This window comes from Dermacentor albipictus, unplaced genomic scaffold (assembly GCF_038994185.2).
Source record: "Dermacentor albipictus isolate Rhodes 1998 colony unplaced genomic scaffold, USDA_Dalb.pri_finalv2 scaffold_14, whole genome shotgun sequence".
NCBI lineage: Eukaryota > Metazoa > Arthropoda > Arachnida > Ixodida > Ixodidae > Dermacentor > Dermacentor albipictus.
The window spans coordinates 8,925,864-8,939,868 of record NW_027225568.1 but is presented as its reverse complement, the minus strand read 5'-3'; the positions used below and the strand labels follow the sequence as shown (position 1 = coordinate 8,939,868).

General features: G+C 42.8%; 1 protein-coding gene across 1 annotated transcript in view; it reads right to left on the bottom strand.

Annotated features, from left to right (window-relative positions):
• The window catches only part of LOC135913454 (uncharacterized), a 31,459-nt gene that overhangs the window by 10,048 nt on the left and 7,406 nt on the right, over positions 1-14,005 (bottom strand). The window lies entirely within an intron of this gene.

Genomic DNA, 14,005 nt, shown 5'->3' with positions numbered 1-14,005 from the left:
CATTGACTCTAGTAAGGCTAGAGGAGATATGCTGGTAGAATTCGCAGAAAGGAATAAGCTTTGAATAATGAACACTCTTTTCAGGAAGCGTGGCAAAGAAAGTGGACTTGGAAGAGCCCTGATGGTGAAACAAGAAATTAAATTGATTTCACACTTTCTGCTGATCCCAGCATAGTGCAGGATGTAGAAGTCATAGGTAAGATGAAGTGCACTGATCATAGGTTAGTGAGGGCTAGGATTCTCCTCAATTTGAAGCGAGAAAGAGTAAAATTGGTCAAGAAGAAACAGGTCAACCTAGAAGCAGTGAGAATAAAAGCAGATAAATTCAGGCTGGTACTTGCAAAGAAATGTGCAGCCTTAGAACAGAGAGATGATGGTGATGACATGGAGGTAATGAGTGAAATCGTAACGAGGCTGGCTTCAGAGGCAGCAATTGAAGTGGGAGGCAAGGCACCAAGGCAACCAGTAGGAAAGCTCTCCCAAGTAACAAAGCACCGAATAAAGAAACTGCAAAGAATGCAAGTGTCCAACTCAAGAGACAAGATAGAAGTCGCAGAACTGTCAAAACTGATCAAAAAAGCAAAAATAAGTGATATTCGAAACTCTAACGTGGGAACGACTGATGAAGCCGTAAAATATGGATGCAGCCTCAAATCAGTGAGAAAGAAACATGGCATAGGACAAACCAAGATATACGCACTGAAATATAAGCAGGGTAATTTCATGAGCTATCTCGAAGATATAGAAAAAGCAGTGGAAGAATTCTATACTGACCTGTACAGTACCCAGAGGAGTCAGGCTACCTCAGTTAGAAACAGTAATGTACAGGATACAGAAACTCCTCATATATTTAGCGATGAGGTCAAAAGGGCCTTGCAATACATGAAACGAGGAAGAGCGGCAGGAGAAGATAGAATAACAGTCGACTTAATCAAAGATGGAGGAGACATAATGCTGGGACAACTGCCGGCTCATTATACAAAGTGTTTATCGACCGCAAGGGTCCCAGAAAACTGGGAGAATGCAAACATTATACTAATCTACAGAAAGGGAGACGTTAAAGAAGTGAAAATATATAGACCTATTAGCTTACTCCGAGTATTATATAAAATTACAGAGTTTCTAAATAAATACCCTAGAGGGAAATATGGCACTATTGTCTACGGGGATTCTCATGAGCGTTGCCTCAATCTACATGGGAATGATGGGAAGTACAGGCTTCAGATTGACTTCAATCTTTAGACTAGTGGCGTTTCCTTGCAGCGCAGTAAACAAAGCTATACTCAAATATTATCGCGTAAGATTTATTTTACTTCTGCAGTATGTTATATAATGTACAACACGCTACATAAACTTTGTATGACTTTGAGATGGAAGCATGGTTTACTATGGTTTGTCACCAGGACACACCAGGGTATGCATACTTGTGCGATACTGTGCCCGATTTGACGCCAAAGCATAATTAGTTATTTATTTTTGCAACAGCAGCAACAACCGCGCAAGTACGTATACAGTAATACTCCTGAAGTATTTATGGAAATCAAAATTTCGTATTCTGAGAAAGTGTTGCGGCCCTGAGCGGAGTGCTACAAGTGTCGTCTGCTATGATGCCTGCTCCCTGCAAACACAAGACTTTTCTCGCAGACGACAGGCACTTGCGAACTCTCTCGCTCTTTCGAAAGGCTGCCTCAGCTGTCACGATTGCTGAACGTCTTCAAGTACGTTTAAGCACATCTGCTGCAGTGCTAGCTAGGACGCTAGTGGCCTCCTACGAGTATTTCGTCATCATATATTATATTGACGTACCGCTTCGGAAGCATTATGGCGAGGCTTTGCACTTACCCATTTTGCGACACTAGTCTACAGCCTACCACAAGTAAGTTTGTGTTCTCAAAGTCCTAAAACACGCATTTCAATGAGCACATAAACGAGAAATTTTCTTCTGACTAGCCGCGGGCTGCCCCATTCCGAAAGGAATAAAAGATGGCTGCCGCCGATCGCTCAGGCACTGGCTACTTGCACCTGCCGGAGGGCATGGGTTCATTTGCGTGTAATAAAACTTCTTGCGTGGCCGTGTAACGTTTTCGAGCACTTTCGGCACGTTTACGACCTCGTTCTGCCAACTCTTCTTTGCTGAGGATCCGTTTTAGCAACATTCTTAAGCTTCCGTTGCATGCCGCCTCGATTTTCGACGAGCCACCGTAAGCTATGTAAGGGAAAGCGGACCAATCGCAGACGCCAGACCACCCTTCGTCATCCGGTTATTGATTTTCAGTGCCGTGACTGAGCCCCACCGAATCCCTCTCCACTTGAGCGTGCTCCTTGCCTCTTGTGAGCCAATTAGATAAGAAAAGCCGCTCAGTGTAGGCAATGTTATTCGTTTTTCAAGCAAACAAAAGTGACCTCCTATGAAAGAGGAGAGCATTTGATTGGTCCGTTGAGACAACCCTCCGGGTGACCGCCTGGTGCTTCCGTCAGCGGTTACATAAATTTGACGTCAGGAGATTGGAATAAAAACATATTGGAATACTTTTATGTTATAGAGCCCCAGGTTACAGCAGTTGCGGTTGGAGCGAAACAAAAACTGCCAAAAATATACCTGTAGACTAGTTCACCAGTCTATAGAATGCCAATCCGAAGCCTGTACTTCCAATCATTCCCGTGATGGTTGAACGACCACAGAGCCAGATTTCTCTCTAGGTATACTAATATGAAACTCTATGCATAAAATATTTACCAAAATCATTTCCAAGAGAATAAGGTCAACACTGGAATTTAGTCAACCAAGGGAACAAGCTGGCTTCAGGAAGGGCTATTCTACAATGGACCACATCCATGTCATTATTCAGGTTATCGAGAAATCCACAGACTACAATAAGCCTCTCTATATGGCTTTCATAGATTACGAAAAAGCATTTCATTCAGTTGAGATACCAGCAGCCATAGAGGCATTACAGTACAGAATGCTTACGTAAATACTTTGGAAAATATCTACAGAGGTCCCATAGCTACCTTAATTCTACACAAGAAAAGCAGGAGGATACCTATAAAGAAAGAGGTCACACAGGGAGACGCAATCTCTCCAATGTTATTGACTCCATGCTTGGAAGAGGTATTCAAGCTATTAAACTGGGAAGGCTTAGGAGTGAGGATCGACAGCGAATATCTCAGCAACCTTCAATTTGCCAGTGACATTGTCCTATTCAGCAACAATGCAGATGAGTTACAACAAATGACTGAGGACTTAAGCAGAAAGAGTGTAAGAGTGGGGTTGAAGATCAATATGCAGAAGACAAAGATAATGATGAATAGCCGGGCAAGGGAACAAGAGTTCAGGACCGCCAGTCAGCCTCTAGAGTCTGTGAAGCAGTATGTTTACCTAGGTTAACTAATCACAGGGAACTCTGATCATGAGAAGGAAATTCATAGAAAAGTATAAAGATGGGTTGGATCGCATATGGCAGACATCGTCAGTTCCTCAATGGAAACTTACCATTATCGCTGAAGAGGAAGGTGCAGAATCAGTGCATTTTATCAGTGCTGATATATGGGGCAGAGACTTGGAGACTGACAAAGAAGCTTGAGAACAAGTTAAGGACTGCGCAAAGAGCGATGGAGTGCAGACTGCTAGGCATAACGTTAAGAGACAGAAAAGAGCGGTTTGGATCAGTGAGCAAACGGGTATAGACAATATTCTGATTGACATCAAGAGTAAAAAATGGAGCTGGGCAGGTGATGTAATGTGCCGGTTAAATAACCGTTGGACCATGAGGGTTATAGAATGGGTTCAAAGAGAAGGGAAATGCACTCAAGGACGGCAGAAGACTAGGTGGAGCGATGAAATTAGGAAATTTGCGGGTGCTAGTTGGAATCAGTTGGTGCAGGACAGGGGTAATTGGAGATCGCAGGGAGAGGCCTTTATCCTGCAGTGGACATAAAAAAGGCTGACGATGATGATGAATATATGTTAATCACCAAGGTATCACCAACTTTTTAACCATTTACTGGAACATAAAAGCAATACATATTTAATTTGTCATTTGATCACTTGAATATTGTAATGATGGGAGTACTGCTTGCTTGGCCCAGTGCAAGCAATACATTTGGTATAAAATTTGATGCCACCTAGATAATTTAATCTCAACATGATGATTGTCCTCAACTTTAACTCCTTCCGTGCCACACAATTGTTCCGAATCATGACGAAAATGGCCAATTTATTTTTAAGGTATCCAGTTGCCAACAGGTTTTACCTCCTCAGAAAGAATAAATATTCTTCTGCTTGTGGTATCCTCATTGCGTGCTACCACATACCAAAAGCATGACTAAGCACTGATGCCAAGGCTCATCAATGGCATTGCTAGAAAATGCAACGTACCCCTGATTAGCTCAGCTCTTCCTTGATAATTTTTACCATAAACATGTGGATGAGCCTAGCTTGTCCAAAGCCCAGAAGGGGGGTAAGTACTTGCAGAGATTAATTCAGAAAATCATTGGGCACCAATAAGTATGCAACCTCTAGAGTCAGCTGTTGAGCATATTTATGATGCTGAGCACTGTGTTTAGAATTGCAAGACAAAATTATAATTATTATACATCTCCCTTTTTCCTTTAAAGGGCCCCCACCATGTCTAGCCATATTGAGCTGACCAGCGCAGTGCATACGATGCTCGCTGATGATCAGTGCCTGCTAGGTATTACATCTCTCCGCACCACGCAATGAGCTGAAATTTCAAACCAAATGCCATTTGCTCTTTTCCTCATGGGTGCCATGCTCCCAGCTGGAGAGTTGACCTATATCATGCAAGTGCAATTATGTATAAAGTACTGCTGCGACGTCGCTCTTAGTGGCTCTTAACACCAGGTTTAGTTTGTGCATGCTCCATATTTGTGTTGGTTTTCCAAAAAGTGGGAAAGGAACTGCATCTGTTTATATGTCCCTGATAAACAAGAGAAGGATTTTGTCAGCTAGCTACTAAGTTAAGATAATGGGAAATGTTGAAGACTATATAAAATAAATGAATTGGTGCAATGCAGTCTTTGCAAATACATGTAGCCATGCCGAAATATGGGCCATGCTTATCAAAGTTACAATAAACATGCAGTCTAATTTAAAAGAAATGGAAATCAGTTCTGACAACAGCCAACAAATACACAACCTGAACTTAGTATACATGGCATTAAAAGCAGAACTCAAAGGGAAGAGGGCGAAAGAAAAGCCAGCAAACAATTCACACGCCTTCAAAAAAAATAAATAAATAAACTGGTGCGTTACATGTCAAAGCCATGATACGATTATGGGGCACATCGTAGGGAGACTGCAACTTATTCCTGACCACCTAGGGTTCTTTGATGTGTGCCCAATGCATGGCACATGGGCGTTTTTGCATTTCACAGCCACAGTTGGATCCCACGCCCTTCGGCTTAGAAGGGCTTAACAGTGCCACGCCAAAGCCATTAGGCCATCACCGCAGGTACACATTTTAACACTGGCACTGTGAAGGAAATCAGTAGGTTTTAGCAAAGCACTTCTGCTAACCACTTTAATGAAGGACTGGCCTTTCGATATCTGTCCGCTGGATTTCAGAAGCAGAAAGTAACGGTGTAACCTCTTCAACAAAGCACTCAACGTGCCTGCAGATGCCAGTTGGCTCCTTCACTGCAACCTTACCAAGCACAGAAGCTGCAATGATGCATTTGAATTTCCCTGTTCAAGTAGCCACGGCCATACAAGAACTTGGCCGCATAACCATGATCCTCGAGTCTGCCAAAATTGAAGAGAGAGGCATGGCCAAAACTTTTTATGTGCCACGCAGTACAAGCTGTATGCCTTTTATCATAATATGAACAAATAAGGGCTGAAAATGCAAGAAACAGCTGCACCAGAACCGATTTTCACATGGCACACTACACCCTGTTAACATTTGAATTGCACCATTTCATTGCACAAGAGAGAATAAGATGCTCAAAATTCTGTTCATGAAACAAACCAAAGTAAGGGCAATCCCATGACTTGTATACTTCAAACGCTAATGTTTTGAAAAATTGAACATGCCAGAACACCTGGAGCACCATGACCGGAGGGACAGTTTTCATCTATAAACGTACCACACACGTAGCGCATTCAAGGCATAATCACCATCAATGTCTGGCTCACATGGACACAAGTCTCAACTGCAGAATTGTAGCCGTGCAGTTAAGCCATGCCAACTTTATCAATGTTAGCTAGAACATCAATTCAGTTTGCTACAAAATTTGAGAAACTATTTCTCACACCTAGTGCTAAGCACAGGACTTCTGTTAAATGAATATGACTTCACTGCTTTTTGGCTTCAACTTTGCAAGTGGAACATATGCCCTAATGTTAATAATTACAAATTTAGAAAAACTTTGTTAATTAGAAAACACAGTGATTTCCCATGTAAGTAATGCACACTTCGAATAATTAAACTAATGTGATCGAATTGCACAATCTACCACTGGAGAGTCTGAATGCCTCCAATGTGCTTCACCCTGCTCCATTCAGGCTTCCATACCACTTGTGATCCCACACACTGACCTTTCTCTCTGTACTACACCCTACTCAAAATGAGTGGGAAGCCATGCTGTTAAGCTCTTACCTGTATAGCCAGCCACAGCTGGTGCAGCAGGCATGAGAGCTAGCCCGGGCTGCAGGGATTCTGGACTGGGGATCCCACTAGTTGCGAGCCAGCTGAACAACATCTGGACAACAATGCATTAACAAATGAGGCCAAAATTGTACCTATTCATAAGGGTGGCATCACAACAGACATAGGAAACTGCAGGCCCATTTCTCTTATGAGCACCTGCTCTAAGTTACTGAAGCATATTATTAGTGAACACCTTTCAAATGATCTCAAAACACAATTTATTGTCACCAACTCAACATCGGTTCTGTAAGTGTCTATCTACAATAACGCAACTTGTTGAATTAGTTGATAACATCTCTGAAACAATCAATGACCGTGGACAGACAGATCTATTTTTTAGATTGCTCCAAAGCATTTGATAAAGTATCCCACCAAAAATTGTTGTTGAAAATTGATGGTTTCTTTAAAAATTCTAATATCACTAACTGGTTCAAATCTTATCTTCAGTCACGAGAACAATAAGTCGAAATAGGTGGCTGTGAATTAAGTCTCCTACAAGTACTGTCAGGGGTACCTCACGGCAGTGTACTAGGGTCCCTCCTATTCCTAATATTCATTAATGATCTTGCAAATTGTACAACTGTTCCGCCACGATTATTTGCAGAAGATTGTGTGTTATACAACAACATCACTAGACGATCAACTAGAATTACAGGCTAGTTCACAAAAAATTACGGAATGGTGTGGCCAATGGCAAATGATGCTGAACCCAAATAAATCTGTGTCAATGTCCATAACGAGAAAAAAGGTTATTCATGCTAGCAGCTACAAAATTCGCGACACTGAACTGAAAAAGGTTTTTCAACATAAATACTTAGGTGTACTATTTACCGAAGACCTCAGGTGGAATGCACACATAGATATGGTATGCAATAAAGCCAGTAGAGTGCTATGGAATTTTAAGCGCAACTTACACAGTGGTACACCTGAATTAAAAATCCTCGCACATAAGACCTTAATAAGACCGCTTAATAAGAGTTTCACCGCTGAGATTCACTATGTGCTTAACACCCTTACTTTGCGGCATCCTTTGAACCCCATTATATTATTGGAGGATTTCAACTTCCCCAACATATGCTGGATTACTGAACCTCTGCACTGTTATCCATACTCTTCACGAAGTAACAACTTTCTTGATCTATGCTCTGTGTTTTCCCTAACACAATTAGTATTAGAACCAACTAGGATCTCGGAAAGCGCTGCTAACCTCCTTGACTTAATCTTATGCTCTCATCCTGACATAGTTACCAATGTTTCATGCTTATCGGGCTTAAGCAATCCCCTGGGTCTTTCTTTCAACATATCATCTCCTGTGATAAAACCAATTGTTGAAAAAAAATTTTCCATTATGATAGGGCAAACTTTGACGATATTAATATTAAACTAGCTAATTTTCTTGAATTTGATGATTGCACAGTTGATGAGAACTGGACCGATTTCAAAAATAATATACATGAGCTCACCGACATGTTATCATGTCACAGGAAACACTGGCATCTAACGTGACCTTAATGGATTTAAAAGCGGAAGTTAAGGATAATGAACAGGGCAGAGGACTCGCTACTCTCATTAATAGGAGGTTGGCGTATATTACACATGACCTTCACATGGCGAATTGCAAGATTGAATATATTATGGTGGAGGAAATTTTAGCTCGGCAAAGGTCATGTCAGAGGAGAGTTTACCTGCTTAACCTGTACAGTAGCCCCCGGGACACGAAGCAGAGTTTCAAATCTCTCTTGACCAAGGCAACCAATCTGGCTAAGGATGCACCGCTGCTTATTGGAGGGGGCGTCAATGCACCATATTGTGTGGAAGTATGTTTATAGCACTATTAAGGGGGAGAGATTATGGCAGCAGGCACTAGACTTGAATTTAACTCTGATTACAGACCCTTCGTATCCCACCAGATGTGGCACGTCGACATGTAGAGATTCGACACGTGATCTCACTTTTGTTCGGGGGGTGGTGGATTCGCCCTGGTCCAATTCTAATATAGATTTTGGTAGCGATCATTACATACTTATGATTACTTTGGTAGTGGCTAATAAAAAGGAGTGCACATTCAGGATGGTTGACTGGGATGCATTTAGGAAACGAAGAGCGCAGAGAATCGAAGATGAGGGAAATGAGTTGACCTTGGAACAGTGGACTAGTCAGCTTAAAAGTGACGTTGAGGTGTCCACTAAAGAGGTTCAGACCGATATTGACACAGAACACACGGATAGTCACCTGGCACATTTGTTGGAAGCGAAGCAGTCGATGTTAGCGAGATGGAAGGGTCAGAGATTGAATAGAAGGCTTAGAAAGCGTATAGCAGTGGTTACCGTATTTACTCGCATAATGATCGCATTTTTTTTGTCAGAAAAATTGAAGCAAATTCAGGGGTGCGATCATTACGCGGGTTAAATTTCCCGGGAAAAAAAAAATTTTTTTTTTTCGTCCGCGTTTGCTGCGGGATGCGAGATTGCGGGTGCGGGACACCAAAACAAAAATGGCGGCTAGCGGAGCGAGCCGAACGCGCCGAACGCGATTTTTTTTTTTTCTTCTCGTGAGTACATTACGTGCATTGAAACAGTTTCTTCCGTATTAGTGATGAATAATATCGTTAATATCGGCAAGTTTGCGGCAATAACGTAGCCATGTCCACTTTGAGGGGACAGTAATAGGTGGGCGCGCTTAGCTGCCAGTGACAGAAACACATGACGGGCATGCTGCGGAAACTGCGGCATCTGTCTTCACTACTTTCCGCTAAGGGTGGGCGAATATCTTAGCTGTGTTACAAGCGTCGGCGTATGAATAGGGCACACTTTTAACGTATCAGAGTAAACGTGGCTACTATCATTGCCGCGCGCGATTTGTTGCGTGCTCACGAGTGCAAAAGCAGATGAAAAGAATCGAAATGCGCCTTTATTGTTTTTGTTGACATCAGCCATTATAAAGCCAACCCATAATAAAGGCAAGTTTGGTTGTACCTCATTTTGTCATGGAAGTGCGGAAAGTGATGAAAGTAATGAAATGAGGCATCTACTTAAGAATGTTTAGTGCGTGCAGGCCGCTTGGCTTGTCTTGAAGAGTCGTTCGCGTAGCATTCGACAGGTGGTAAGCGCGATCATTATTCGCTAGACTTAGCATACGACATATCGCTGCGGCAAGTTCGGGGTGCGATCATTACGCGGGAAATAAAAAAAATCGAATTTTGACGACAAATTTTAGGGGTGCGATCATTACGCGAGTGCGATCATTATGCGAGTAAATACGGTAATCAGGAAACTGAAGACCATTGTCAGGTACTGTACAAGCAGCAATGGGATGAAGTATGCAATTCTATTGATGGTCGCATTAAGAGGGGAGGTGCCTGGAGTTTGCTCAGATGTTTACTAGATGAGACAAACACTAAATCTAATCAGAGGACTGTGATAGGTAAGCTGGTCCATCAGGCATGTTGGAACACTACGGAGCAGGAGTTGCTGAAGGATTTGGCTGAGAGGTACATTCCGTTGGAGACCTGGCACGATACACCTGACGTGATTTTGGAATATAGTGGGGACGAAAATGCAGCTATGGATGAGGAATTTACTGAAAGCGATATAAGGATGGCGCTGCAGAATCTTAATGGTCGATCGGCATCAGCGCCGGATGGCATTACGAATAAAATGTTACATAATTTAGACGAAGGGTCAATTGAGTTCTTTACGCAAGAGATCAATTGCCGATGGAAGGAAGGCTCTTTCCCGGAAGAGTGGAAACTTGCAACTACTGTTCTGATACCCAAACCGGGGAAGGCCATAGGGCTTGAAAATCTCAGACCCATTTCCTTGACATCGTGATTGGGGAAAGTCGCTGAGCATGTCATTTTAAATTGGCTAACGCGTTATGTTTAGAGCGATGAGGTCTTTCCGCACTTGCTGATAGGATTTCGGCCCGGCCTCTCGACTCGGGATGCTATGATCAGGATTAAGCATCAGCTCCTTGACCGGTGGACAAGGGATACTAAGGCACTAATTGGACTTGATGTGGAAAAAGGTTTCGATAAAATCCAACATTATTTCATTCTACGGGTGCTATCGGACTTGAATATGGGGCAGCGGCTTTTCCACTTTGTCGAGGCTTTCCTTGTGGATAGAAGGACGTCTCAGGTTTAGGGAGATAAAGTCGGAAGTCTTTAAATTGGGTTGCTGTGGTACTTCACAGGGATCCGTACTCTCCCCTATGTTATTCAATCTGGCGATGTCGAAGTTGGCTAATACACTGGACACTGTCCAGGATATTGGCTATTCTATCTATGTAGATGACATTACTATATGGAGTGTCAGTGGTAGTGATGGAGAGCTTGAGGATAGGCCGCAGAAGGTGGTAACGCTTACGGAGGAGTATCTGGGTCTCATGGGGCTCAAGTGCTCCACTAAAAAGTCGGAGTTGTTGATCTTCAAATCTAAGAAGCTAGGTCGTAGGCCGAAGGGTTGGGTACCGGAAGTTGAGCCTTGCATTAGAATTCATACTAGGGAAGGGTCGGTGATACCCTAAGTTGAAGCAATCAGGGTACTGGGTTTTGTACTTGAAGTGAACGGATCGAACATTAGAACCATTCAGCGTATTACCAAGAAGACGGAGGAGGCCATAAGACGTATAAGGATATCTAATAGGCATAGGGGTTTAGGAGAAGGTGTGATGCGCTTAGTTCACGCATTTATTATGTGTCATTTCTCGTATGTGGCAGCTATGCTAAATTGGAATAGGGGGGATAAAAATAAATTGGAAGCATTATTCAGAAAAGCCATCAAGGCTGCGCTTGGTCTGCCTATGACTACGTCAAACTATATGTTGTTACGACTGGGTTTGCATAATAGTTTAGATGAAATTGCAGAGGCTCAGCGTACTGCACAGAGGGAGTGGTTGCTGGTACACCAGCAGGTAGGTATATTTTAGAGTCAATTGAAGAATCGGTGGCTGTGTAACATGATCGGGCGCCCCTGTACGAGTTGAATGTGAACCTTAGGGCAAATATCATGTGTCGTCCGTTTCCACGGAATGTGCATCCCGTGCACAATGTAGGGAGGCGGGTCGTGAGAGCTAGGGCTTTGTTGCGAGAGGCAAAGGATCAGGAGGAAGAGTGTGTGTTTGTTGATGCCGCGTGGATTAATGGTGAAAATGCTTATTCGGTGGTGGTGGTAGATGGCAAAGGGAGCGTTAGAAATGCCGCTTCCATTGATACCAAAGATCCAAGGGTTGATGAACAGGTGGCTATTGCTCTAGCTCTAATTGATTCAAGAAGAGTTTTGGCGTTTAGTGACTCGCAATCTGCGATTAAAGCCCTCTCGAGAGGACTTGTTGCGGAACCGGCTAACAGACTGCTGCAGGGTAGGGATATCACTTCGCATACAGTTACTTGGTTCCCGGCACATAAGGAGAATTTGGAGGGAGCCCCGCGTAACCTCAACGAAGTGGCGCACAGGGAAGCAAGAGGGTTAGTGTGCCATGTACTCCCTGAAGGGACTGGATTTCCTGCTCCTGAGTACAGGGACCAACTGTTAACCTACAATGAAATCACCTAGCACTATTACTTAGGGTGCAGGGCGTAGGGCATTCCCCCTGCCACATTCTAAATTAAATAGGCCATAGGCAGTTACATTAAGGCTTCTGCACACACGAATGTACCCTAACTCGGTCATCATGAGTCATATTAATCCAGACTGCGGGGTTTCAGTCTACTGTACTAAGTGTGGGGGTTTGCTCGATTTACAACACACACTGTGGCGCTGCTTGGCGTTGGCCGGTGATGGTTCTCGAGGTGAACAGTGGTGGCAGCGGATGCTGCACAGTGAAGTGCTGGCGGACTAACTCAGGGCTGTCCAGAGGGCCCGTGTGACGGCAGAGGGGCTCGGCCTCTCTGTCCCGACGTGGGAGCGGCCCGCATCAGTCCCAGACTGATCCCTCAGGACCTAAATAAAGTTCTTCATACCATACCATACCGACAAGTTTATTCCGTCAAGGGTAATATCCTACAATGTTAAGAAACCCCGGTTCAACCTCCAAGTTCAAAAGGCTTTCCAACTGAAAAAAAGGACTGTATCGAATAGCGAATAAAAGTTCACTGGCATCAAAATGGGACGCTGATAAGGAGACGAACATTACTTACACGGAAGCTATAAAACTTGTGAAAAAGGCATTCCAAGTACACACTTTGCCCACAATGCTTGCAAATGACCCTAAGAAGTTTTGGCGTGTTATTAACCCTTCCAAAGATAATTCAGTCACGTTGATTGATTCCAGTGGTTCACCGGTACCCAAAGATGTATGTATCCATATCCTTAATTCTGTGTTCTGTAACAACTTTGTCGTATGTAGTAACCCTGTGCTTCCAACTCTCGAGTGTTGCAATTATCCACCTATGGACTTTATTATCATTTAACCTCTTGGGGTCGAAAATGTAATTAGGTAAATATCTGAAGCTATCATCAAGTCCTGGTGCTGATTTCGTTAATGCGAAATTCCTGAAAAATACTGTTGTTTATTCATCTGTTCTGCTTTCAAAAATTTTTCAGCAATCCTTAGATACCCACCTGCTACCTGCAGATTGGGAGGTCAGGAAGGTGGTCCCACTTCACAAGTCCGGAAGCAAACATTCGCCCCTCAACTACTGCCCTATTTCCCTCACCAGCATTCCTTGCAAGGTTCTTGAACATATTTTGTACTCACATTTAGCAAAGCACTTAGACAATAATTCATTTTTCACAAAAGCACAACATGTTTTCCGAAAAAACTTTTCTTGTGAAACTCAACTTCTTTCTTTTACTCACAGCCTTCACCTAATTCTCGACAAAGGTTCATTTGCAGACTGTGTTTTCTTTGATTTTGCCAAGGCCTTCAACAGAGTGTGTCATAAATTAGTTCTATTTAAACTTAGTAAACTTAATCTTCATCCAACCTGTTTGCGTGGCTTGACCATTTTCTCCTTAATCGGTCACAGTATGCTGTGTCAAACAATCATATGTCCCCATTGGTGCTCCCCAAGGATAAGCTATAGGCCCTCTTCTTTTCTTAATTTACATTAACGATTTACCCAATGATGTTTTTTTAATATTTACCTTTCTGCAGATGACTGTTATCCTCTGTGAAATTTCGGACAAATATGATAAATTCTTACAAGACGATATAAATAACATCTCTAACTGGTTGATGTATGGTTAATACAACTTAACGTAACTAAATGTAAAGGTATGCGTGTAACTCACATTCTATAATATTCCTCCGCCGAACTATTACCTTAATGATACTTCCCTAGAGTCACTTTCCTGGTCATTGCACATTGATAAGGTAATTAACAATACTAA